Here is a 26290-nt window from a genome sequence, read left to right as displayed (position 1 = left end):
TGATGCAATTCATCTCAATTCCATTCATCACTCTCTCCCTACCTTTTCAGATTTCACTTCATGGATTTTCTTTAAAAAAAAAACAAAAAACATTTATTCATTTATTGAGATACAGAGAGGGAGGGGCAGAGAGAGAGAGGGTGGTACAGAATCCGAAGCGGGCTCCAGGCTCTGAGCTGTCAGCACGGAGCCCAATGTGGGGCTCGAATCCACAAACAGATCATGACCTGAGCCGAAGTTGGACACTTAACCAACTGAACCATCCAGGTGACCCTCATGGGTTGTTTTTAATTTACCCCCTTGACAGCATCTCTTCATCTCCAATCCCCAGGACCTCGGATACGTCAAAGTCTTGATTAAAACAAACCGGAACAAAAAACCTCTCACGTACCTTTCCCCTTCCAAAAGTTCATATACATTGAAAGCATGGAAATAGACCAATGTGGTTCCTGAAAGAGATCTCCAACCATCCCCCTCAGCTGGATCTAGGCTCCGTTGATATTTTTGGCGTGGACATTGGATTCCCCAAGAAAGTAGTGTTTCTCAAAACTCCAGTTGTTCCAACTCCCCCATCAGAGGTTTTGCCGTATCGACTTGTAGCCTGTGTTATTACTTGCTTAGTTTTCTACTCTAATCAAGTCACTCTTAAAAAAAAAAAAAAAAAAAAATTTAGCCTTCTCCTAAATAATAATATATGTGAAAATACATAATTACATGAAATTACAGGCTGGATGTGCTAAGTATATTTTAAACATATTAAAGTGAATACGTAATTACCGAAATGAAAGAAATAGATGTTCTTGAGGCCCCTACAATCATCCTGGGTGGCCCTTTGGGCAACTCCTGCGTGGAGCCCTACTAGGGGTCCAGGCCAGCCCCCAAAGCCATTCCACACCCACCAGGTTCCCCTAAGGACCTCCCTCCACATGCTGCCAGCATTGAAATAAAGAAGTCCCTTGAGAACGTGTTGGCTCCAGCATGAAGCTTGGACTATTAATCATCGAGGCCCGCCCGCTGCGGTTGGGATTTCAGCACGCATGGGCAGAAAGAGCAGGCCTGGGAGGGGTTGGTTCGTGCTGACCACCTATCCGAGTTTCACTTGAGAAGTGTGAGCCGGGGAATATTTCTGAGCCTCCGGGGCTGCCCGTCCTGGCTCACGCCCACAGAGTTCGGCCAGGCACCCCTCATCTCCCCTGGGTCAGTAGCCGTGAGCTCCCCAGCATGTCCCATCTGTTTCCTTGAGGCAGGTGACTTCCTTGTCATGCATGGGAGCTTCCTAGGGGGAAGCCAGCTCTTGGCCCCGGGGAGCGCTTGCATTCTACAAATCTGTTGTTGCTGTGGGTCTGTGTTTGCCCTCGAGGCCGTGTCCTACACCCCCCCTTGTGTCTGAGGTGACTACTTTACGCCAGCAAAAGAAAACAAGCTTCACACCTCACGGAGCTGAAGGTGAGGCGACAGCTGGCTGATGACGGCTCATGACTCACCCATGTGGATCCTGGACCACAGGCGTGAAAGGAGCTCCCACCCAAGGGCACATATCAAGTCACAGATGAGAACCCGGGTTTGGCTGCGCGGAGAGTGACGAGGGATTGCGACATGTTTTCAGCTAACCTCAGCTCTGCAGAGCCGAGCACTCGGGGAGTGAGGTTTAGGGAAGTCAAGCGTCCTTGGGTTGGTTTCCGAGAACAGCTGGGCATGTCAGAAGACGTGAGTTCCAATTTCACTCTCTTTCTTACTAACTCTGTGACCTGAGGTGACTCCATCAACTTCTCTGCGCCTCTGTGATTTCACCTGTGAAAAGGAGGGATTGCCCTCTGCTCCGCTTGCCTCCTGGGCCGTCCGGATCCAGGGGGACCTCACATGTCGAAGAAATAGAACAGGAATAGCAGAAGCCTGGCTGGACGCCTCAGCCCCTGTTCCTGCTTTCAAGGCGAATGCATTTTCTTTGCATACGTGTGCATGAAGGAGAATGAAATAGTACAAAGTATCAAGCAAACTCATAATGGGCTACCTTGGGAGGGGGCAGGGGCGGGAGGAACCAGGTTTGAGGGTGGGGCAGTTCATTTCCCTAGAATACATATTCATATCTTTGCAGTTATTTTAGTCTTTTTCAAAGATAATTGCACAGCATTGAATTGCACTGCCGGATCCGTGAGGCAGATACAGTCCTTCAGGAGGAAGGAGAGGAGCTACAGTGGTCCGAAGGATTTTACGGACTGGGAAACTTGCCTGTGGCGAGGAAGAGGACCGATTTGGATAAATGGAAGGGAGCAAAGGCATTCTCCCAGGGGACCAGCATGAGCAAAGGTCCTGAGGCCAGACCGAAGAGGAAGGAGTGAAGGGGAGGGGTGGTGAGGGAGAAGAGAACCCAGATTCATACTGGAGATCTGGGGATTCGTGCACCCAGGGACACACTGGTTGCTAGGTCAGTGTGCACTTAGTGCCCGAGTATGCAAGGCCTGTAGCAAATACCAGAAATGTTAGCACTTGTTTCATTTAAGCGACAATGGAGAAAGAAACTCTCAGGTTTAAAGTGGGGGGGGGGGGGGTGGAGAAAGCCAAAACCATAAGCAAAAAGACCCAGGGAGAGTTAAACCACAGAAAATGTAGAGAGAAGCCGTGCTCAGGGATTTAATAAAATTTCCACATCTTAAAAGTGCACTGGGTGGGGTCTGGGAAGTGAAAGACGAGTCATTTGTACCATCCTTTTCTCGCCCAGGGGAGCCAACTAAGAGCCACCCCAAATGTGGGCTTTGGCTGACGGAGGAAGCAGTGGGGGAGCTGCACCTGTGCAGGGGGCAAATCTGACCTCTCCCCGCCCAGACCAAGGAGTGTGGCAGGAGATGCACTTGGAGCTCAAGACCACCAGCTTCCCACCCTCTCTGGACGCCGCTCCCTCCCAAACTGCCCGGGGACAGACAGGGCTGAAGCCTGCCGTTCTGGACTAGAGCCCCGTCCAGGAGCCCCAAGACTGGCCATGGGATTGGTGGGCGAGTCCCTGACCCCTCCCAGCCCTGGGCCCCCATCCCTGAAACGAAGGGACGGGGCCCCTGGCACCTTGCAGCGGTGGCCAGGAGGGTGAAGTGAGACCAGGGCTCGGTCGGGGCACCGCTGTCCGTCCAGGTCGTTTGCTCACAGCACGAATGAGAAAGTTGGATGCGGCAGTGGCCATGAGAGCAGGCTCCTAGTGACAAAGAATGCTTCCTCTGCGAGGCCCCTCGCAAGCAGCCTCTCCTGGGTCTCCTGGACTCCCAGCCCCACCAGGCCGCGTGTGAACCCCAGTGGGGGAGGCAAGAGCCAACCCACTTCCGAAGCTGTCCTGGGAGGCACCCCACGCAGGCTGTGGGAAATGGCGCCCATTTCCAGGGGGTCCACCCGACAGACTTACCCGCAAACTTGGGGACCCACGTGTGTGAGATGGAGGCCTCGCGCCAACAAGGTAGGCAACGCCATCGCCTTGGATTTGCACTTCTGTCCTCTGAGTTTCAACACTTTTTAACGCTTGTTTGTTTTTGAGAGAGAGACAGACAGACAGACAGAGCCTGAGAGAGAGGGAGCCACAGAATTCAAAGCAGGCTGTCGGCACAGAGCCCGACGCGGGGCTCGAACTCAGGAACCGCGAGACCGTGACCTGAGCGGAAGTCGGAGGCGCAACCAACGGAGCCACCCGGGCGCCCCGGTAGCTTCATCTTAAGATGTGTGTTGAACAGGTGCTATGTGCCCAGCTAGGCTCTAGGGTTACGGCAGTGAACAAAACAGACAAAAGGTGAGGGGACGTGGACAATGAAGGCAGAGGAGCAAATGCAGGGGTGTGGGGGTGACGAGGGCCAAGGGGAGAGACACGGCAGGGCCAGAGGAAGGCGTAGAAGATGCAAATAGGGTAACAGGCTGGCGGCGAGCTGCTCGCAAACTCTCCAGGGCCACGCCAGCTCCAGGGCTCAGACAGGCTGAGGCCTCTGTCCTAGTTGCCTTTCACGTCAATGTCCCAGTCTGTTTCCTCTGCTCAGTCTGCTTCTTCCGCACCCCACCCCACCCCCACCCAGATGTTGCCTGCGAGAGCGCACCCAACACGCCTGCATGCAAATCTCCATCTCGGAAACTATTTTCAGGGGACCCGACACCAAAGAAAACCCGTATTTCAGAACTGCTACCTACACTGTACCTCCACTCCATCATGGGTCTCACTGGCAGTGCGGGCTCGCCTCGGAGCCCGCGTGAGTGTCCCAGGGAGAACGCGTTCAGAGGGAAGACCCAGGACAGAGTTTCCATCACGATTCCTTGGGGAGAGGTGGGCCTCGGGATTTCCAGGCTGGAAGCAGTCTTTCTTTGTGGCATTTTCATCCAGGGCTTGGCAACCTTCGCCATCTGGAAGTTCTTTCTTACTTCAAACCGGAATCCCTCCTTCTGTGATGTATCCCCATTTCCTCTCCCTTTTCCTCCGTGGAGCGGTATTCTTGCCAAGAAAGAAAGTTAAAAGGGAACAAAGACATATGGTTTTCCTATTAAGACGGACGCCCACATTTAAGCAGAAGAGAGGAAAGCGTTCACATTAGGGCAACGGAAATACATTTGCATGGCACCAACATCCGAAATTGCTTTTTTTTTTTTAAAGTAACCAAAACAATGAGTGCCTCTTTTTGTGCACTTTATTAAACTTTTAGACTATTAAGGAGACACTGGGGACCCCTCCTCAGAGGCCAGGGTAGCACAGAAAGCCCTTGGATTTGGAGTCCTGACATCAAGCATTCAAAACCCCTTTCTGCCACTCGCGAGCAGTGTGACCATGGTGGTGACCACGGGGAACGCTGTTTGTCTTTGAGACTCAGTCTTCCTTGTACAGTGGGGGACACCAGCTGCCCCGGCCTCTGTCACAGGGCTACTGAGAGTTGATGTGAGGACGTGGAAAAGCCCAGGAAACCACGATGTGCCAGAGTGATGTGAATACACTACACCAAAGTCCCGGACGGTTTCCTGAGCAACCACCAGGGACAGAAACTCACCACATTTTTTCTACTTGAGAAATTGACGAACCGATAGTAAAATTCATATGGAAATGCAAAGGACCTAGAACCATTCTTTGGAGAAGAACTAGGGGCGCCTGGGTGGCTCAGTCGGTTGAGCGCCTGACTTCGGCTCAGGGCGTGATCCCGAGGTTCGTGAGTTCGAGCCCCGCGTCAGGCTCTGTGCCGACAGCTCAGAGCCTGGAGCCTGTTTCAGGGATTCTGTGTCTCCCTCTCCCTCTCTGCCCCTCTGCTGCTCATGCTCTGCCTCTCTCTCTCTCTCTCTCTCTCTCTCTCTCTCAAAATAATAATAATAATAAATAAACATTAAATATTTAAAAGAAAAGAACCAAGTCCTATGGCAAAGCTGCAGTGGTCAGGTCGGTGTGGTATTGGTGGAATGACGGACAAATGGAGAGTCTGGAAACAGACCTGCACGTGTATGGATAACTGATTCTGTTTTACATGGGTGCAGAGGCAGGTCTGTGGAGAAAAGATAGCCTAGTCAACAAATAATGCTGGGACATTTGCATATCCATATGCTAAAGAGTGAATTTGGGCCATACCATGTACCGGAATACAAAATTTTTTTTGAAAGAGTGGAGGGGTGCAAGTGAGTGAGGGGCAGAGGGAGTGAGAGAGAGAGAGAGAGAGAATCCCACAAGGGGCAGAGAGAGAGGGAGAGAAGAGGGGCTCACCTGAAGCAGGGCTCGAGCTCACAGGACGCCGGCTCAAACTCACAAACCGTGAGATCATGACCTGAGCTGAAGTCAGATGCTTAACTGACTGAGCTGCCCAGACGCCCCCAGATACAAAATTTAAGTCAAAATAGATTATAAGTGTAAATGTAAAACCTAAATCTATGAAATCTCTAGAATAAAAAGTATAAAGGAAAACTTGGTGACCTTGGGTTAGGCAAAGACTCTCAGATGTGACTTCAAAAGTGTAACCTGTCACATAAATGGGTATGTTGAGTTGCATCAAAATTGTAAAACTTCTGCTTTTTTTTTTTTATTTTAAAAAAAAAATTTTTTTTAACATTTTATTTATTTTTGAGACAGAGAGAGACAGAGCATGAACGGGGAGAGATGGAGACACAGAATCGGAAGCAGGCTCCAGGCTCCGAGCCATCAGCCCAGAGCCTGACGCGGGGCTCGAACTCACGGACCGCGAGATCGTGACCTGAGCCGAAGTCGGACGCTCAACCGACTGAGCCACCCAGGCGCCCCATAAACTTCTGCTTTTTTAAAGCTACTCTTAAGAGACAGATGAGCTAAGCTACAGACTTGGAGAAAATATTTGCAAATCGTATTATCTGATAAAGGACTGGCAACCAGAATATATAAAGAGCTCTCAAAACTCAATAACAAGAAAGCACACAACACATTTACAAAATGGGCAGAAGATCTGAAGGGACACTTTGTCAACAAAAGATAAACAGATGTTATCGCTCACTCTCTCTCTCTCTCTCTCTCTTTCCATTTCCCCTCCCCCACCCCCAACCAGGTGAGGACACAGAAGGCATCAATCTGCAAACCAGAGCGTCCTTACCAGAACTGGACCAGGCTGACACCCCGATCTCAGACTCCCAGCCTCCAGAAGCGTAAGAAAATAAGTTGCTGTTGTTTAACACAACCCAGTGCGCGGCGTTTCTTATGGCGGCCCGAGCAGACTAAGACAGTGGCTAAAGTTGAAGACTGATGATACCAAGTGTTGTCAGGGAAGTGGAGAAAGTAAGTGGGACATGCATACACTGTGAGGATATACACGGTACAACCACTTTGGAAACCAGTTTAGCGGTTTCCTACAAACCTAAATTATAACTGCCGTGATCCACCCATTCTTGTCCTAGGAATCTGCCCAAGAGAAGTGAAAACATACGCCCACAGAAGGACTGGTTCACGAATACTCTTCACGACGTTGTCTGTAACAACCACAAACGGGAAACAACCCAACTCTCCACCAGCATGTGAATGGATAAGCAAACGGTGGTGCCTCTATCACATAGAGGACCAAGGCCGGAAGCCCCTGTGCCATGGGCTGAGTGTCCAGTCCCCAGGGCAGAGCCTGGCAGGTTCCAGGTAGGCTGTCTGACCGAGAGCTGGCCCAGTCCTGCACAACGGGACCCTCAGAGCCTGCTGGGGCCCGAGAGCAGAGGTGACAGCCGGTGGCCGTCTGAAGCGTGGGTCTGTGGGCTAACCTGGCCACGACTCGCCCCACAACCTCAGGCTGATCCCTGAATCCTTCTGGGCCAACAGAAATATGATTCCGACTTCAACTGAACTTCCTCTGGAATTCCCCTTGACCCCTGACCCTCCCACACAAGCCTCCCCACTCTGGGCTGTGCCTGCCTTGTTGTTTGGTTGCTCCTCCACGAGGGTGGCCACACGCTTGTTCACCATTGCTCTTAGCAAGTGGCACACAGTAGGTGTTCAACACGTTTGCCAATTGATCAGAAACATCTCCCATGGGGCGCCTGGGTGGCTCCGTCGTTTAAGCGACCGACTTCGGCTCAGGTCATGATCTCACGGTCCGTGGGTTCGAGCCCCACGTCGGGCTCTGTGCAGACGGCTCAGAGCCTGGAGCCTGCTTCGGATTCTGTGTCTCCCTCTCTCTCTGCCCCTCCCCTGCTCATGCTCTGTCTCTCTCTGTCTCAAAAATAAATAAAAACATTTAAAAAAATCTCCTATACTCTAGGCACTTGACATATGACCGCTCATTTAATTTTCTAAACACTCCTGCAGTGTGGGTCTAGTCATCCCCATTTTAGAGATGAAAACACTGAGGCTGAGTGAAACAACTTGAGGTATCCAGAGACACGGGGCTGTAAAGAGGTGGTGGTGGAATTTGAACCCGGCTCATTAGACTCCGAAGCCCCTGAGCTTGCTGCCACACTGGGCTCCCCAGTCTCTCATGATGGGATGACTTGACCTGACCTTTCCCCCCCTCATCGTTGGACCCCCCTGAGACAGAGCCTACAGAAGTGCCTGGCAAGGCTCGCTGCACAGAGGGGAATGAGTCAGGCTGGATGGCTGGCCAGTGGCCTCCAGTTCACCTGACTGGCTCATGTTTGGGGTATGTCACCTGTGAGCCCGGTTGGGTTTCTTGCAGGTTCCCACGGAGACTGGCCTCTTCTGGGAGCCGTCTGACGCTGCCTTTCCTCCCTGACCAGGCGAAGATTCCACTCGCTCTTCCCGAGGCCTCAGCCTTCAGCCCGACCGAATCACGCAGGGGAGGTCAGAGCTCATAATTATGTCATTAATCCTCATGTGGCAACACACTGGAGGCTGTTTTCTTAGCACGAGGCAGGGCCTTATGGGGAGCTTCTCTCTCTGCGGCCTTGCCCTGTCTGGGTCCGCAGCCCGGGAGCGGGGAACCTCCTTCCACAGAGCCCAGAGGTGTGGAAATGTGATGCTGGGTCTCCCGCACCCAAGAACCTGCACCCCGCTGTGTGTTGTCAGTCTCCTGGGGCTGCTGTAATAAATTACCATAAACTTGGTGGCTTAAAACAACAGAAATTTACTTTCTCACTGTCCTGGAAGCCAGGCCAAACATCAAGGGCCTACTGAGATGATCCAAGATGATCTCATCTCAAAATGCTTAATAACATCTGTAGAGACCCCTTTTCCAAATAAGGTCACATTCACATGTTCCCAGTGGACAAATATTTTGGGGGGGGCCACCATTCAGCCCCTACATTCCAGAAGTTGCCTCCACCAGTGCCAATTAACCGCATAGACACTTCCCTCCTTGCTAGATGCCTCTGTCGTCTGTCCTTTCCTCTCCATCCCAACAGCTACTATCCTATTCAGACTCTCCCTTCTATTGCTGGGACTGGTGCAGTAGACTTCTAACCTGCTCCATTTTCATCTCTCATTCTTTTTACTGCTCCAGAGGGATGTTTCTAACCACCAAATTACCCTATATCATTCCTGCTTCACACACTTTAAAAGCGCGAGTCCAAACTCCCAGGTGTGGTGTTGGAGGCCCTGACCGGCTGCTCATCTGCTTGTCCCGGCCTCTGCTGGTGCCTTCCACCAGAGCCACCAACACTGTAAGACCTTTAAACAGACCATCCTCTCACCTTGCTTATGCTCCTTGTTCATTTCCCAGTCTACCCGCCAGAACTTCTGGGAGGTCTTCCCCAGTCCTGCCACGCGTCATGAGCACCTCCGTCGGCCCCGGCACCTGTCACTCATCAGCATTGTTCGCCGATACGCCCAGGGTCTTCTTCAATAGAGCTGGAGCTCCTTGGGGGCCGGGATGGCACATTCTTTACTTTTGTAAAGAGCTTGGCACATAGCACGTGCTGCGTAAGGTTCACGGTGTAAGTGGCCTCGTAATGGTAAATCGCACAGAAGCAGAGACCCTGCTTAACTCATTGGCTTGACCCTGACAGCATCTTCCCCACCCCTCATATCTTAAAGTTGTGGGAACTGAGCTCCTACAATGCACAGCGGAGTATGCTTGAAATAAGCAAAGCCTGCCTTGGCCACTAACGCTCTGTACAACTTGGGCAGGTCCCTGGGTTTTTTGGAGTCTCTATTTCCTCATCTGAAAACGGACACTGATTTTGTCACCCTCAGAACAGTAGTCGTGTAAACACAGAGTCACGACTTGGCCCAGAAATTCTGCTCCTAGGTATACGCCCCAGAGAAATGTGTCCACAAAAGAACCAGTACATGAATCGTCATAGCATCGTTATTCATCATCGGCAAGAGGCGGAAACGACCCAAGCGCCCATCGGTGGATGAACAGATAAACAAGATATAGCGTATCCAGACACCAGAATATTGCTCAGCAGTGGAACGGAATGAAGTACTGACATGTGCTACAATGCGGATGAACCCGGAAAACGTGATGCTGAGTAAAAGAAATCAGCCACGAAAAATCACGTATTATGTTTCCATTTCTATGACATGTCCAGAAGAGGCAAGTCTATAGAGACAGAAAGCAGGTTAGTGGTTGCCTGGGGCTGGGAGGGCCTGGAGGGGGTGGGTGAGGGGTGGTATCTAAAGGGCACGGGGGTTTCTTGGGGGGATGATGAAAACGTTCTAAACTTGTGCAGCCTTACGAACCATTGAGTTACGCACTCTAAAGGGTGAACTCTATGGTATGTGAATTATACCTCCACAAGCCCGTTCCGAAAATAACCAGTGGTGGCAATGCCCCAGAAGGGTCCAAGCGCCTAGGTTCTGGGTTTAAACAGATCTGGGTTTAAACCCTGGCTCCACCACTCACCAGACACGTGAGCTCGAGGAATATTAATTAACTTTCTGGAACCGCAGTGTTTTCATCTATAAAATGGACACAGCCCAAATACCTACCTCCCGGGGATGTTTGGGGGATAAATTAGATGAGGCTCATAAGGTCTTTGGCACAGAAAGGGACTGCTTGACACGGGCTGTGATCATCTCACTGTGGGTTGTCGGGGACTTCACAGCACACAGACGAAGGGAGGGCTCGGTTTGTGAGGGATGCTCTGTGGTCTCAGTGGCCGGAGCTCCCCCCAGCGACCCCCGGGGCTCCGGGCAGTGGTCTGCTCCTCAGGAAGCAGAGGAGTGGCTTCTAGTGCGACCCCTAAACCATGCCATCGCCCTGTGGTGATGCCAACCAGAGAGGGGGAAGGCGGCCATGGCTGCCGTCCACTTCTCCCCCTTGACTCTTTATTAGTGGTAGTAGTATTCTCAAGTTAGTTCACATACAGTGTAGCCTTGGCTTCAGGAGTAGAACCCAGCGATTCATCTCTTACATATGACACCCAGTGCTCATCCCGAAAAGTGCCCTCTAATGGCCATCACCCATTTAACTCACCTCCCCACCCGCCTCCCCTCCATCAACCCTCAGTTTGTTCTCTGTTTTTTAAGAGTCTCTTCTGGTTTGCCTCCCTCTCTGTTTTTATCTTACTTTTCCTTCCCTTCCCCTAGGTTCATCTGTTAAGTTTCTCAAATTCCACCTCTGAGTGACATCCCATGCCGTCTGTCTCTCTCTGACGGGCTTCTTTCGCTTTGCATAGTACCCTCCAGTTCCATCCACATCATTGCCAATGGCAAGATTTCATTCTTTTTCATTGCTTGTAGTATTCCGTTGTATATATAAACCACATCATCTTTATCCATTCATCAGTTGATGGCCATTTGGGCTCTTTCCATAATTTAGCTATTGTCAATAGCGCTGCTATAAACGTGGGGGTGCATGTGCCCCTTTGAATCAGCAGTTTTGTATCTTTTGGATAAATTCCTACTGGTGCAATTGCTGGGTACTAGGGTAGCTCTATTTTTAATTTTTTGAGGAACTCCCAGGTAAGCATGACCAAGGACGGCTGCCAGGGCACGAGGGCACTTTGGATGTAGTGAGTTCATCACTCACTGTGGTCATCCACACACTCGGTCTGGGCCCCTAGTTGCCCTTTCCAGGCCCAAGAGGCCAAGCTGGCTCCCTTTTCAGCAGCTGACCCGAGCCAGAACTTGTCCACAGGGCCACCGAGCGAGCCACGGAGGCGCTGCCGCCGCTGAGAACACCCTGCGTCCCACACAGACCAAGCCCTCCCTTTGTCCGGGTTCCTCTGTTTCTTCCTTCACCAGCTCTTTGCTGAGTGCTTGCCGCCTGTTGCTTGCCGACCTCGGGATCAGCAGGTACCTGCCCCAAATCCTCAGCAGCATTTGACGACGTTAATCCACCCTTTCACTTTACTTGAAGAATTCCAAGAGACATCTTTTAATTTTTTTTATTTTTTACTTTTTAATATTTTAAAATGTTTGTTTATTTACTTCGAGAGAGATAGAGAGAGGGGGAGCATAAGCCAGGGAGGGGCACCCAATGGCCATCGATGGATGAATGGATAAAGAAGATGTGGTCTGTAGGGGCGCCTGGGGGCTCAGTCGGTTGAGCATCTGCCTTCGGCTCAGGTCATGATCTTGGCAGTTTGTGAGTTCGAGCCCCGCGTCAGGCTCTGTGCTGACAGCTCAGAGCCTGGAGCCTGCTTCGGATTCTGTGTCCCCCTCTCTCTCCGCCCACCCCTGCTTGTACTCTGTCTCTCTCTGTCTTTCAGAAATGAACAAATGTTAAAAAAAAATTAAAGGAAAAAAAGAAGATGTGGTATGTATATACAGTGACGTATTACTCGGCCGTCAAAAAGAATGAAATCTTGCCATTCGCAACTACATGGATGGAACTGGAGGGTATTATGCTAAGCGAAATTAGTCAGAGAAAGACAAACCTCATATGACTTCACTCACATGAGGACTTTAAGATACGAAACAGATGAACATAAGGGAAGGGAAGCAAAAATAATATAAAAACGGGGTGGGGGGTCAAGACATAGGAGACTCTTAAATATAGAGAACAAACCGAGGGGTGCTGGAGGGGTTTTGGGTGGGGGGAATGGTCTAAATGGGTGAGGGACATTAAGGAGGACACTTGTTGGGATGAGCACTGGGTGTTATAGGTAGGGGTGAACCACTGGGTTCTACCCTTGAAATCATTATTGCACCATATGCTAACTTGGATGTAAATTTAAAAATAAATAAATAAATAAATAAATAATACATAACAACAACAACAAAAAAGCGGGGGAGGGGCAGAGAGAGGGAAAGAGAGAGAATCCTGAGCAGGCTCCGCACTGGCCTCACAGAGCCCGACACGGGGCTTCAACCCTCAAACCATGAGATCATGACCTAAGCCAAAACCGAGTGTGGGACGCTTAACCGACTGAGCCAGCCAGGTGCCCCAAGACATCTTTTAAAAAGGCACGACGTTCTCTCTGTATTTTTCTAATGCTCGTGAAAACAAACGCATACATATTAAAGTGGAAATGATCCATTCAGGCACCACCTCAGATCACGTGTTAGCTCCGGTGGACGTATGTGCCCCCTCTGGGCACCACCCGCCCCCTCCCCAGACTGTCCCTTCTCCTTTTGGTCCCCAGGGTCTCTGACTCGCAGGCTGCAGGGAGCGGTCACTGTGGACCCCGTACCCGGGGGGTGGGGCTCTGCACAGCCCCAGCACCCTGCCTTCACCCAGGCTCTCCTGACCTCAGCCTCCCAGGAGCTGCCTTCACAGCCTTCACAGGTGCCACCAGGAGGTTAGGGGGGCCAGTCTCCCAACCCAGCAAGCTGGGGATCGTCCTCCCCTGAGCCCCCTGCTCCTCTACACTCACCCACCCCACCCTTTTCTCTGGATCTTATGAACGTCTCAAGCGGGTCCCCTCCTCCCCACTTACCACTCTGCGACTGCCAGTGCCTTGATGGGACCCTCCCCCTCCCTGCTGCCGGCCTCTTACAACAGCTCCTACGGGACCTCCCTGTCTCCTGGAGCCCTGCCCCTTCCATTCCGTTCCCGGGAGGCAGCCAGGGCCTCTCTGACGCTCGGTCCCCTCCAGTGTTCCCCTGCCCCCCCTCCCCATTCCCTCCTCTTCCCTTCCCCCTCACCAAACTACCCAGCATTCCAGAGCCCGTGGTGCCCTCAGAGCCCCTGCTCAGGCTGAGCCCTTTGCCTGAGATGCCCTTCCCAGTGGCGGCTCGGCTATCACCTCCACCAGGAAGCCTTCCCTGATCTCACCCCAGCTACACTGATCTCAGCTGAGCTTTATTAGGTGGTCCTGCTCCTCTCTCACTCTGCTGAGCTCGTCTGCAGATGACTTCAGGGTCCTGACTGTGACCGGTCAGTCTCCGCACCCCAGAGTCTGGTATGTTGGCTGCACCCACTAACTGTTTGAATTGAGCTGACTTTTCATAAGGCCCCAAGACTGTGGCAGGAAACAGGTTGTCACCACGCTGAGGTACACTGGGGCCAGCTGGAGGAGAGTGGTTTCCAGGGCGGGGTGGGGACGGGGGGTGGGGGGGGGCCTTCTCACATCCTTAGCAGCGGGTGGAAATGGCTTTGGGTAAATATGTAGGAAACGTGACTAATATTCAGGCTTCCCCCTGGCCCGCCCCAGCGCCCCTGCGTCGCAGCTTATGCAGGTCCAGCTCTGGGGCCCAGGGCTTGTCCACACATTCCCAGACAGGTGCTCTGAGGGGCAAGAATCCCAATTGCTCATGTTCTCCCAGAAAAACGTCCATGGTGCTTAGAATATCTGTGCCACCTAGGTCTGGAGTAGTGGACCCCATGTTTCATCCACAGGGACCATGCGAAGATGGGCAGGGGAAGGGATTTTTGAGATGCTCGGCGGTGTGATCGGCTTGGCCCTCATGATGCTCTATGCGCTTCTTGGGCAAATAAACATCGACAAGAGGGGTCCCCACCATGCGCGCCTCGGAGCCTGGAGCGTGCCCTTGAGCAGCGGGCTAAAAACTCACTGCGTCTTTCCCCAGCTAATCCTCACAAAGGGTCCCTAGGAGCTGGGTGACCCTTGGCTCATTTCAGCTTCAGGAAACTGGGTCCAAGAGGCTAAATCAGCTCCTGTGAGAGAAAGAGGCAGAAGATACAGGGCTGCTTGGCTTTGGACCGTGTTCTTTCTGATGGGCTCTCCGAATAGACAGTGGTCATAACATAAGCTTGTTAAAAACAACAGAGCAGGGTGCCCAGGGGGCTCTGTAGGTTGAGGGTCCCACTCTTGATTTCAGCTCACTTCATGATCCCAGGGTCATGGGATGGATCCCCGCGTCAGGCTCTGCTCTGAGTGTGGAGTTTGCTTGGGATTCTCTCTCTCTCTCTCTCTCTCTCTCTCTCTCTGTCTCTCTCTCCCTCTCCCTCCCTCCACTCCTCACCCCTGTTCAAGCCCTCTTTCTCTCTCTCTAAAAAAACCAAAACATGGGGCTCCTGGGTGGCTCAGTCAGTTAAGTGATGACTTTGGCTCAGGTCATGATCTCACAGTTTCCGAGTTCCAGCCCCTCGTCCCTCTGAGCTGATAGCTCAGAGCCTGAAGCTCTTTCCGATTCTGTGTGTGTGTGTGTGTGTGTGTGTGTGTGTGTGTGTGTCTCTCTCTGCCCCTCCCCCGCTCACACTCTGTATCTCTCTCTCTCAAAAATAAACAATAAAAAAAAAAAGTTTTTTAATTAAAACAATTTAAAAAACCAAAACCCAAACCAAGCCAAATAAAAACCAGACCCATGTCCACATATGGGAAGAAACCAAAAGCAGGCCCTGATTTTGAAGGGCTGCATATTCCCCCAGGAATCGAAAAGGCCCACCCAGCCCTCCCCCTGCCCCCAATACATGTGGCCGAAGTGGCTGTCAGGGTGCCTCCTCTCACCAGCCGGGCCGGGCCTGTCCTCCGAGGCCTGCCCTCCTCCAGGTGTGCAGGACGCTGCCAGGGTCAGATCCTGCAGGATTCACCTGGTGTCCAGGAGCTAGCCCAGGGAACCTGGGCCCCCGGTGAACGTACCACTAACCGGGCAAGTGGTTTCACATCTCCAAGCCTCAGTCTCTGCATCTGTGAAAAGGTGGGTGGAACCGCAGGAGTGTGGATAAGAGGCTCCAGCGCAGGGAGGCGTGGGAAAGCCCCTGACAGCCAGCCAGCCGGTAAAGTGATCCACCGGAGGGGAGGGTCCTGGTGTTATTATCACCATCTGAAGCCCTGAATGCACTTCCTGGTTTCACCTGGCTTCCAGGAGTTTCCCTAGAAAGGGAGCGATGGACCATTGCTGAAGGAAGGGCAAAGTACAGATGTCCTTATAGGGGATCCGGAACACAGGTAACCGGGGAACTCTGTAACCCGTTCAGAGGACGCCTGCCGCACCCTCTGTCGCCCTGCATAGCTCCCAGTTTGCCGGGCAATTGCTGGGACTCTGAACCACTTGGGGCTGGGGTGCCCTGTGCTCGATCAGCCACCAAAAACGGGACCCACTTGGCCACGTGGCCCACAAGACACAACACCTAGTGCCCAGGATATTCACAGGGGCCCCCGAAAATGGCTCAATTTTCATCTCTTTTGAAACCAGAAGGAAAAAAGAATATAATAATAACGAATATGTAATCACGAATCCAGCCCCGATTATGTTTATCATTACACCGATGCCCTCATAAAATAGAATATCTATTTGTCTATCGATCTGTCAGTCTTATGGAGGAAGGGGTCATGGGAGTCAAAGTGCTGACAATCCACGAAAGGCCCAGTGAGGCCCTGAGGAAGAGCAGCATCCAGGGAGCAAGGCATAGCCTCTCCTTGTTTGGGACCACCGAGCTGGAGTCAGTGGATTGCAGACTGACCACAATCCTTTGCAGGACTTGTTACTAAAGAGGAGAAGCAGAGTCTGTTTACCCGGCCCTGGAATCTAGGCGGGCTCTCACACTGGCTTTGGACATCGAACGCGGCAGAAGTGACATTGGGTGAGTTCCGAGCCTCGGTCCCAGAGCTCTTGCAGCTTCCGGCCTCTTGCTTTTTATTTTTTTATATATTTTTATATGCTTGTTTATTTCTGAGAGAGAGAGAGCGAGAGCTGGGGAGGGGCAGAGAGAGAGGGAGACAGAGAATCCCAAGCAAGGTCTGCCCTGTCAGTGCAGAGCCCGACGTGAGGCTCGAACTCACGAACCGTAAGATCCTGACCTGAACTGAAGGCGGATGTTCAACCGACTGAGCCACCCAGGTGCCCCGAGGGGATACATTTCTAAAACAGTGCAAAGAAACAGGAGAGATTAAAGTTAGTAATATAGTTTATTTAACCCCATGTATCCAAGATATTAACATTGAACACCTGATCAATGTAAAAAATATTCACGAGCTATTTTACGTTCTTTTATCATATTAAATCTTCATCATCCAGTGTCTATTTCATATTGGTAGTGCTACCTGACTTGGACCAGCCACATTTCACGTGTTCTATAGCCACTTATGTCTCGTGGCTACCATAGTGGGTGGCACAGACCTAGGCTGGTGTTTCTGAATGTTTGAATTTCACTGGCCAGGAAATATTCCCCTCATACTTTTGGAGGGCAATGTTGCCCATTTTTTATTTGGTTAAAACGGATGTTAAAAAAAAGGAAAGGTCTCACCGTCTGTTGTCATCACATCCCAAGAGAAAGAACTTTAGCTGCTCCACAGAATAGAAGGGATATGATCTCAGATAAAGGGTATCTTCAAACTGAACACACTTACCTCCAAGGAAAACTTAACGCACTCTGGTCATTTTTCTCGTTTTGCCACGGATGACAGAACATATCACTCTGCTCCTGAGACCACAGGTCTTATCCATCGGCCCTTAGAATCACCTGGAAAGGAGCTCTAATGGTATTGATAGCCCACTTAATCTGAACCTCGGGTGGGGGCCGGCATAGGTATTTTAAAAAATCTCCCCCCAAGTGATTCTAATATGTAGTTTGGGTGGGAAACCGCTCCTTTGGTTCGAACTTAAACCCCTTTCTTTCAGAAATGGGGGAAATAGGTTAAGAGAAGGGAAGTGAGAGGGCCAGCAAAGGAAGGAGGCCCAGGACTCCATGCCCCGAGCCGAAGCCCTTCTCCCCCAACCCTTACCCCGTAAGGGAACAAGGAATGGGGCCAAGGGCTGCCTGGGCCCGCAGAGCAGTAACTCCAAGGGAGCCAGCTGCTGAGATCGAGGTCAGCAGGGTAAGCAAAGAGGAAGGAAGACAGCACTCCCCGAGTTAAAGAAGTAGGTTTTCTTTGTAAATACAAAAGCCTGACACAGCACGTATGAGTAACCTCCACCTTGAACACCTAAGTGACTTTGTTCTTGGCATTTCTTTTGGCTCACGCAAGGTGGGGACTTATCACCTCTGTGAGAGATAGTGAGCAGCCCTTTGTTAGGGTATCCTTGGCTGTAGCCTGAGATAAAAAAAAAAAAAAAGATTTAAACGACTCCCTTTGCATCTGGGACCCAAGCTCTGCCGCCGACCAGCAGTGTGACCTTGAACAAGTCACTTAACCCCTATGGATGGGTTCCCACGTCCTGGATTTCTTGGGAGACAGAAATGATGCATGAAAGTGCTTATCCAGGAGCGCTTGGGTGGCTCAGTAGGTTAAGCGTGTGACTCTTGATTTCGGCTCACAGTTCCTGAGATCGAGCCCCACGTCAGGCTCTTTGCTGACAGTGTGGAGCCTGCTTGGGATTCTCTCTCTCCCTCTCCCTCTGTTCCTCTCTCGCTCATGCTCTCCCTCTCTCTCAACATAAATAAATAAACTTAAAAAAAAAAAAAGAAAAAGAAAATGTTTATCCAGAGCCAGGCCGGAGGTAAATTCGATAAACGATAGCTATTATTATGCGAATTATTTTATAAGCACGGTTATGTGCCAGGGACTATTTTAAGACCTTTGTAAGTATCAGGTCATTCAATCCTCATTACAAGCCCATGAGATAAGCCTTTTTGTCATCCTCATTTTATGGATGGAAAAACTGAGACACGGAGTGGCTAAGTCACTTGCCACAGTCACACAGCCAGATGGTGGCTGAGTCATGATCTGAGCACAGGTAGGACTCCAGCGTCTGTGCTCTTTGAGGTTCCCTGCGGCTACCCACGTTCTTTCCTCCCCTTCTCTTCCCCCTCCTGGGCTCTCCCCGAGTGCAGACATGGGTCTGCCGGAAGTAGCGACTCTGGGAAAGGCCGAGAAGGAGCCCAGAGGAGAGTGAAGAGACGGGATCTGGGAGAGCCGCCCCGTCGCTGAACACCCGTGCTGGGCCAGGCAAGAGGCCAGATGCCTGAGCACGGCCACCCCGGTCCGACTCCCGGCGCTGGGCGCCGGTGGAAGGCTGGTGCTTTATCTCGCTCTCCAGAAGAGCCGGGTGAGGCTGTGACGAGTGAAGGACCCTGCCCTGCAGACTGAGCTCCTTGGAGGGGCTGCCCCCAGCCTGGGGCTCTGCATGGGGCTCTGGGGGAGGTGGACCTACCTTTCTCTGCTCTGCTCATCCTTCTACCGGGAGCACGGGCCATGCCACCCATGCGCCCAGCCACGGCTGACCGTGCCAGGGAGGGAAGCCAGCACACAGGATCCTTCACTGGGGGCCTGTGGCTCGCCCCATTCTGCTGCCGCAGGCCAGGGAGCCCTCTCTCCTCCCCCCCTCTCTCCCTCCCCGCTTCCTTCCGATCAGCCGCCATTCCATTTGGCCTGCTTTTCTTCCTTCCTTCCCTCCTTCCTTCCTTCCCCTTTTTCTATCGATAAAGGGTGCCTGAGGACACACTGGTAAAAGAAATAGATGTGGTTGCTGGCCTGCCAGCACTTGTGGTCTAGCGGGGTGGGGGTGGGGGGAGACGCCAAACGAATAATTGCACAAAGAGTTTTCCTGTGATGGTCAGTGATACAAAGGAAGCGTCGTTGGATGCTGGGGGCAGGAGTAACAGAGCGACCCAGCTAAGTTAGTTCAGGGGTTCAGCGAAGGTGTCTCTGGGGAAGGGGCATTTCAGCTCACACGTGAACAATGGGTGGGAGTTGGTGGGGAGAGGAAAAGGGGTGAGTGGCGAGGAAGAGGCTTCTAGAAGAGGATTTCGCTGGTGCCAAGGCCCTGGGGCAGAAAGTGTCTGCCACTTTTATTTATTTATTTTTTTTTTTAATTTTTTTTTCAAAGTTTTTATTTATTTTTGGGACAGAGAGAGACAGAGCATGAACGGGGGAGGGGCAGAGAGAGAGGGAGACACAGAATCGGAAACAGGCTCCAGGCTCCGAGCCATCAGGCCAGCCCAGAGCCTGACGTGGGGCTCGAACTCACGGACCGCGAGATCGTGACCTGGCTGAAGTCGGACGCTTAACCGACTGCGCCACCCAGGCGCCCCATGCCACTTTTATATAGAGAAAACTATGTGCCTGGAATATGATGAGGAGATGAAGTTCGAGGAGGCAGGGGCAGGGCTGAGCAGCCTTGGAGGAATTCGAATTTCATCACACTTGAGAAGGATGTTACACGGTTTCGGTAAACGTTCTCAGAAGTCGCCTCTGGCCACCCGTGGTGCCATGCCCTCCCTCCCTCGGGCTTTACTCCGAGCCATCAGCTATTGAGGTCCGGCCAGGCGTGCTGCCCTGATGTCTGATCTCTGTGCCCGCAGAGGGTACACTGACTCGCTCGAGGCACCCCCGCTCCCACCGGCTCACGGCAGCACCTGTGCTGGGGCCCAGGCCACCTCGTTTCGCACCCCCGGCCCGTGGCCACGCACGTGTGCCCTGCCTTGTGGGAGCAGGCCGGCAGAACATCTGCAAAGCTGGGGCCCCCAATGCGGTCGCTTGGTCCGTCCCCCAGGCACTCCCTTGCCCCACGGATCGATGGTCTCCAATGCACCTGTTCCTCAGCTCTGCCCACAGCCTCCCCAGCTCCCCAAGTCTCCTCTCCCCTGCCCACAGAAGCTATTCCCAACTTCTCCCGCGGCCCTCAGGCTTCAGGGTCGCCTGCGCCCCAGTTCCCCACTCTTGCACCGTCTCCTGGTGTCTGCGGGTGTTCAGAGTGCACTCGCGGGGCATCCCCAAGTGCCAAGCAGAGGGCCTCCTGGCTGTCCCTTCTCTGCCCCGGACAGGATGGGGCTCAGGCCTCCTGGCTCCAGAAAGGGGCACCTCGTGTTCCCGAGAGCGCCCCTCCTCTGTGTGCGCCCCTCCCCAGGAACTGCCTCCGTTCTGTTCTGCAGTTACTGACACTTATTCATGTGCAGGGAGAGCAACAATGGACCACAATCAACCTAGTGTTTCCTGAGAGGACATGGCCAAGGGCCGGCTCTGAGTCACCCTCAGCCTCCCCGGCCGCCCCTTCCGGGAAGTGCGTTCACACTCCACATCCTGCCTCTCTAGGGGAAGAGAGGCAGTGGGGGCCATAAGGCCTTTGTAGTCAGATGGATACTGATACCACAGGGCAGGTCTTTAACTCTGTCACTTACCAGCTGTGCCACCGTGGCCATTTAGCTGAATCACTCTGAGCTGGCTCAGGAGGAAGAGAGCGGTGAGGCCACCTTGCAGGGCTCTGTGGCCCCTGAGGGCCCTCACAACTGCCGAGCACCTGCTGCATGGGGAAGGGGGGCAGGGCTCACACCAGGAAGGCACCACAGACAGTGGCAGACATGATGGCATACGGCCCAGGGGCCTCTGGGAATGTTCTCATTGTCTCCCCCTGCGCCTCCCCCCCCCCCCCCCAAATCTGGCTACTGCCCAAATTCACGGGACACAGTTGAAACAACGGCCACTCCTGGGAGAGTGACTTAGGGCCCCGGGGCACTGCCCTTGTCTGGGATGGGCCCTGCTTGGGGCATGTGAAACCACCAGGCAGATGGGCTCAGTGCGCAGGTCAGAAGGCAAAGGGGAAAGAGGCCCTTCTCGAGGGAAATTCCTGCTCTAGCCCCCAAAGACAAGGTGCCTGGATATCCCCTCCACCATCTTCCCCAATTCCCACTGGAGCACCCACCCTCCCTGGCCCCACTGGTGTCACTTGTGGTTCTGGGGACACTCTCCCCAGGGCACGGACAGCTGAACCACCACCTCGGAGGGTGTATTTTGGGGGGAAGATTTAGTTTGCTCCTTACGGTAGGCTCAGGGCGCTGAGAAACAAAGAAAAGTCAGCAAGAAGGTAGGCAAGTTACATATCTGAGCAGTTTAATTAAAAGCACTTATTGGACGGGCACCTGGGCATCTGATTAAGCATCTGACTTCGGCTCAGGTCGTGATCTCACGGTTCATAAATTCGGGCCCCGCATAGGGCTCACTGCTGTCAGCACAGGGCCTGCTTCGAATCCCCTGTCCCCCCTCTCTCTGCCCTTCCCCTGCTTACATTCTCTCTCTTTCAAAAAAGAAAAAAAAAATTAGAAAGTAAATAAAAGTGTTCGTTCATTGGAAAGTTATGTCCATTTCTCATTTCATCATTTGATCAACTCTGCAACAAGCCCGTTTTATAGAAGAGGAAACTGAGGCTTAGTACGAATTTGCAGTGGAGGAACTCAGTCTGACCTCTGGCTCTCCCGACTCTAATATTGATGGCAAAATTCAGCTCTAGCTTAAATTTCAATGAGATGACAAAACAAAATAACCCAAAAACAGAGACGAAAGCTCATATTCCGTGGAGCTGTTCCTTCAGAGTCCTGGGACATTTTAAGCTCTCCTGCTTCTGGGCTTTATCCAAGCTGTCCCCTCCACCCGGGATTCCCTCCCAAACCAGGAGAATTCTACTTTGCTTCCAAGATTGTCCCTAGGTGGGTGTCTTTTCCTCTCCCAAAGAAGCTTCTAGAAGCAGCAGCAAATTGCTACTCTCTTTCCCAACCTATAGTTGAGAAGGTGGTGGAAAGTCTCAGAACTCCTTGGGCTGGCAGCCGCCCCCTCATCCCCGATGCTGAGTGCTCCTTAAAGGTGGACACCATTAGCATCACTGTTCTCCAAGCCCACGTGGAATGTTTGTGGAATGAGTCCACGGATGGGTGGGGTGGATGAGAACCGTCTCAGCTCCGCTCCTGGGTCTGCAGACAAATCTGTGGAAACCCTCAGTTTACACGGACTGGGGAGCACACAGGCCTCCGCGGCCTGTGGGGCTTCCACACCCTCGATCTTTTACAGCCCCCTCAGCAACCCAGTGAGGGAGACGGGCCAAGGGTTTTGATACCCATGTTACAGAAGAGGAAACTGAGCCCCCAGAGAGGCAATACAAGACTTGTACAGTCCTACAGCTTATCACTGGCAGAAGTCAGGGCCCCACGCCAGGTCTGGTGATTCCAGGCTTCTGTACCTTCCAACACCCCCCGTTGCTACGACGCAGAACAAACTTCTGAGTCGTCTGCGGAGGAACGAGAAGGAGCTGTGTGGGGGACGCCACCCATCCTGCCAGCCTCAGGCCGCAGCCCCCTCTCCAGGCTGGACCCCCAAGAACCCCCTTTTTCTGGACTCCTGGAACAACTGGGTCTTCCCCTTCACTTAAGTTTCCACGCTCCAGGACCTCACCACAAGCTTAACACAGGACGTCCCCTGGGAGCAGTAAGCCTGACCTAGAGCAGGCTGTCCTACAGACTGCACTTGACCGGTTCCCTGCTTACTTTGCCTTTGATCGTTGCAACTCCTCAACTAGTTGGTAGGTTTAAAAAATTTTTTGTTACGAAATAGTACGTATATATATATATATATATATATACACACACACATATTCACACACAGGAATAATATAACCGATTTATAGCAGTTGTAATGTGTCCTTCTAATCTCTCTACTTTTTTAAAGGAACAAAACATTAGAGCTTCAAGCTACGTTCCCACCTTCTCTCCCTTCCCTCTCCCATGCTTATCTCCTTTCACCACATGCAACTTTCCGTACGAAATGTACACCATTGTTTTATGTGTTGTGATTTATGTCAATGACATTATTTTGCGCCTTGCTGTTTTTCACTCACGACGTGTTCATGAATTATTCAGGTTGATGTGCGAGGACTTGGCTCATTTATTTTAATTACTATAAATGTGCCCATCATAGAACTAGTTTCTTTATCCTCTCCCGTCAGAGGATTGCTTTCACTTACTTCTAAAAATAGGTGTGCAGTGAAAATCCTTGCACACGCCTTCTTTGTCCATGCGGGAGAGTTTCTCCAGGGGCTTGCAGCCCCCTCGAGGACAGGGATTATAGCCTTCCTCCACACCAACCCTGTCCAGAAACGGGCACAGAGCAGGTTCTTGATATCTGGATGTTTGTTCGTTGAGTGAGTGAACTCAATACACTCAAGACCACCCAGACAGCACAGGTAAGGTAACTTCTGCTAACAGCCGGCTCAGCATCCACTCCCCTTTCCTGGCTAACGGAGGATGCCTCCCGAGTGGTAGACGGTTATTGGCTTAAGCCAGTCATAATAAGCCGGCTCCTGCTTCCCCAGCTCCCCACGCCGCCCAGCTGCAGCCACTGAGATTGAAGGGACATCTGGCGGGGAGTCTCGGGGCGGGGGGGACTTTGATCCCCAGACCAAAGGGGGCTCCGAGACTGTCCGCAAAGGCAGCCCCGAGAAGATCTCCCGCACACACGCGCCTTTGCAACGCGACCCTGCCGTTCCTCCGTTAAGAGGTAGTTTATTTTTCACCTCTGTGACTGGCCTTGGGACTTGCTTTGTTTGACCAAAATGTAGAGGAGGTGACATTGTGGGACTTGCAAGCCTTTGAACGTCCAAGAACTTGAGCAGCAAAACCTTGCTCTCTTGCTTCTCTGAAACCACCATGCAAGAAAGCCCGGCGAGCCTGCTTGAGCAGGAGGAGGGCCAGAGAGGAAATATTTTAGGCTCCGCGGGCCATACGGTCTCCATCACAACAACTCTGCTGCCGTAGCACGAAAGCAGACATAGATCATCTGGGAGAGAATGGATGGCCAGGTTCCCATATATCTTTACAAAATCAGGCAGCGGGGCCTCAGAGAATGAGAGAGCATCTGAGGGAGACAGTTTGCTACTGCTGCCATACTAGAATACCACAAACGCGGAGGCTTAACACGGATTTATTATCTTACAGTTCTGGAGGTCAGAGATCCAAAATGGGTCTTACAAGGGTAAAATCAAGGTGTCAGCGGGGTTGTTCTTTCTGGACGTTTTAGGGAAGGGTCCATTCCTTGACTAGTCTAGCTGGTAGAGGCCACCCACACTCCTTGGCTAGCGGTGTCCCCCCACCCCCCCACCCCAGCCATGACAATCCTCTGACCTCTACTTCTGTCACTGTATCTCCCACTGCAGCATCCAGTGCCAGACTTGTGAGCAAGGCCATCTTGGACAATAGGCCCCCCACGGAGCCATCACCTGACTGCCGTCACTGAGGGAGCCCCAGAAACCAGTAGAAGAACCGCCACCTAATCCCAGCCCCAACTCTGACCCTGAGTCACGCGCTAATAAATATTTGTTGTTTTGAGCCACTAAGTTTTGCAGTGGTATCTTATGCAGTGGTAACCAACTGACTGACACAGGGACAGACGTTAATAGAGCCACTTTTTTGTGCCCTTCCCTGCTTTTCCTTTTTTTCAAAATTTTGTTTTCTTTATTTCGAGACAGAGACGGTGCAAGCAGGGGAGGGGCAGAGAGAGAGAATCCGAAGCAGACCCTGAGCTGCCAGCGCAGAGCCAGACGTGGGGCTCGAACCGTGAGATCATGACCTGAGCTGAAACCAAGAGGTTGAACGCTCAACCGACCGAGCCACCCAGGCACCTCCCCCCCGCCCCCTTCTCTCCTGTTCTGCCTCGAGAGGAGATAGGATTATCTGGAGCTGCAGCAGCCACCTTGCAACCTTGAGGGAAAACAAACAGAATCACGATATGATTCCACATTGGTGTGCTGCCTAAATACCAACGGGTTTTGTTCCGTTTTGAATTTCTTTTCACGCGAGAAAATCAACCCCTGTTTGTTATAATACTATGACTTCTCAAATTACTATCATACTATAAGTTCTGATGAGGGGGAGGTAAGGAAGTGCTGAATCACTGTATTGTACACCTGAAAGCAACATTACACTGTATATTAACTAACTGGAATTTAAATAAAAGCTTGAAAAAAAAATAACTTCTAACGAATACACAGCAAGTTGCCAGGCCTCTGAGGTAGCTGGGAAAGGATTAGGAATAGCCAAGAATTAATTTTTTTTTTTTAGTGTTTTTATTTTTGAGAGAGAGAGCATTCAAGTGAGTGGGGGAGGGGCAGAGAGAGAGAGAGAGAGAGGGAGACGCAGAATCCGAAGCAGGCTGTAAGCTCTGGGCTGTCAGCACAGAGCCCGATGCGGGGCTCAAACCCACAAACCGTGAGATCATGACCTCAGCTGAAGTCAGATGCTTAACCGACTGAGCCACCCAGGGGCCCCCCAAGTAACCAAGAATGAAGAAGACAGAAACGCCATTTCACCTGACCATAGTCTGTTTCCTCTCCTGAGACCGACATGGCACCGGCAGAGCACTCAGGGAACGTGCTCCCTGGGGAGGGAGAGCACGGCCAGGACCCAGACGCAGAATATCTGACAGGTGCTCGGGTCCAGCCTCACCGATAAGACTTGGAGCTCTTGTCCCTTGGCCGTGTCTTCTGTGAAGAGGGGTGACTCATGGCAGTTATGAAACTCTGAGGCCCATGTGTATTTACATGTTGCCCTTTCACTGCTCTGGCCAGGGAGGTTTCCAGCTTGAGGTAGTTATCCCAAGGGAATCTTGTTGGGAACGAGGAGTGGCTGGAAGGACATAGCCCTTGACTCATAGGGAAGAGTCAATAGAGCACACAGGTGAAGGCCAGGTGGTTGTTTCAGAGGAGGGAAATATCCCAGGGCCAGCCTGGGTCCCCTTCTGCTGCACCTTCCTTCTTTCTAGAAGGTACCAGTGCAGTCTGTGGAGAAATCCCCACACTTCCTTACACAGACACACACAGAGACCCCTCCCCCCGCCCCACACACACCTGGACACAGATAGACACAGACACAACCCCCCACCCCCAAACCAGTAATGTGACCTC

The 26290-nt window shown here is 52.1% G+C and overlaps 1 long non-coding RNA gene across 3 annotated transcripts; it reads left to right on the top strand.

Annotated features, from left to right (window-relative positions):
* On the top strand, positions 1-25351 carry LOC147571847 (uncharacterized). 3 transcript variants are annotated; one of them, XR_015247047.1, is made up of 4 exons: positions 1-2307; positions 2720-9957; positions 16167-16271; positions 24545-25351. It is a non-coding gene; the product is annotated as an uncharacterized LOC147571847 (long non-coding RNA). The 3 variants fall into 3 exon arrangements; XR_015247046.1 differs by having other exon boundaries at positions 1-3439; positions 6062-9957; XR_015247045.1 differs by having other exon boundaries at positions 1-9957.
* Positions 25352-26290: the final 939 nt, after the last annotated feature.

This window comes from Puma concolor, chromosome F2 (assembly GCF_028749965.1).
Source record: "Puma concolor isolate L17-30 chromosome F2, mPumCon1.1.hap2, whole genome shotgun sequence".
NCBI classification, from domain to species: Eukaryota; Metazoa; Chordata; class Mammalia; order Carnivora; family Felidae; genus Puma; species Puma concolor.
This window is presented reverse-complemented; position numbering and strand designations above follow the sequence as displayed.